Raw genomic sequence first — 1,881 nt, forward strand, 5'->3', positions numbered from 1 at the left:
CACGGTCATGCCCTTCGGTTTGAAAAATGCGGGGGCAACATATCAAAGAATGATGAGCAAAGTGTTCGCCGGCCAGACCAGAGAAGACATGGAGGTCTACATGGACGATATGATCGCCAAAAGCATCCCCAGCGAAGATCATGTATCCATTTTGGAAAGCATTTTTCAACAACTCCGCAAACACAACATGCGGCTAAACCCCGAAAAATGTACTTTCGGAGTAGAAGCAGGCAAGTTCCTCGGCTTCCTTCTAACCAGCCGGGGAATCGAAGCAAATCCTTCCAAGTGTCAGCAATCATTGACATGAGAATCCCCCGCACAATCAAAGAGGTCCAACAATTAAACGGGCGGCTAACCGCGCTGTCCAGGTTCCTCCCATCCGCTGCGACACATTCACTGCCTTTGTTCCAATTGCTGAAGAAGAGTAAGAAGTTTGAGTGGACTGAAAGTTGTGAAGCGGCGTTTGACACTTTCAAGCAGTATCTAGCCGCCCCACCTATTCTCTCCAAGCCACTTCCAGAAGAAATCCTATATGTATACCTCGCCGTATCTGATGGGGCGGTGGCGGCCGCACTGATCCGAGAAACAGCGGAAGGTCAAAGTCCGGTCTATTTTACAAGCAAAGCCCTGCAAGGCCCGGAGTTAAAGTACCAAAAACTAGAAAAAGTGGCATATGTGTTGTTGGTCGCCGCACGAAGGCTGCGCCAGTACTTCCAATCTCATACAACGATCGTCAGGACTAGTCAGCCAATCAGGCAAATCTTGCACAATCCAGAGTTAGCCAGGCGGGGATGATCGCATGGTCGATAGAACTTTCCCAATTCGACATCCGTTTTGAACCCCGCACGACCATCAAGAGCCAGGTCCTATCTGATTTCGTGGCAGAGCTCGTCGCATCAGAGGGCGATCCAGAGCAGATATGGACCATCTTTTCGATGGGTCTTCTAACCCGAAGGGCAGCGGGGCTGACATTCTGTTGGAAAATGGGCAAGGAGTAACCATCAAGCATTCCCTTACTTTCACATTTCCAACATCAAACAACCAGGCGGAATATGAGGCGTGTATTACCGGGCTGCAGCTGGCAAAGGAAGTAGGCGCCCGAAAGGTATTAATTTGCAGCGATTCTCAATTAGTTGTATCTCAAGTTTCAGGTGCATATCAAACCAAAGACGCCCTCCTCGGGAAGTATCTGCTCAAAGTAAAGGAACTCATGGCCGACTTCGACGAAGCAATCATTAAACATGTACCCCGAGAAGGCAACGCCCGAGCCGACATTTTGTCCAAACTCGCCCACACCAAATGCCTCAGGAACAATCGGTCTGTCGTCCAAGGAAAAATCTACCACCCAAGTGTCTTGGCAGTAGAACGGATAGAAATCCCAGATAATTGGATGGCCCCCTTTATCCGATATATCATCCACGACACCGTGCCTCTTGACACGAAAGAAAAACAACGATTCCTCAGATGTTCCTCTTGGTATACCCTGCTCCGGGGAACATTATACCGACGAGGATTCACCGCCCCCTTACTCAAATGCCTTGGTCCAGAGCAGGCGGACTATGTCCTCAGAGAAGTGCACGAGGGAAGTTGTGGGCATCATTTGGGCGCCGCCTCACTCACTAAGAAGGTGCTACGTGCCGGGTACTACTGGCCCACCATGGAAAAGGATGCGACCAACCTCACTCGAAAATGCACCCGTTGCTAGTTGTTCGCCGACCTCCACAAAGCCCCACCAGAAGAACTAACCACAACGCAAGCACCTTGGCCTTTCTGCAGGTGGGGCATGGACATCCTGGGGCCTTTCCCGCAAGCAGCAGGGCAACTGAAGTTTTTGATTGTCGCCGTCGATTATTTTACTAAGTGGATAGAGGCGGAAGCCTT

This window comes from Lupinus angustifolius, chromosome LG16 (genome assembly GCF_001865875.1).
Source record: "Lupinus angustifolius cultivar Tanjil chromosome LG16, LupAngTanjil_v1.0, whole genome shotgun sequence".
NCBI lineage: Eukaryota > Viridiplantae > Streptophyta > Magnoliopsida > Fabales > Fabaceae > Lupinus > Lupinus angustifolius.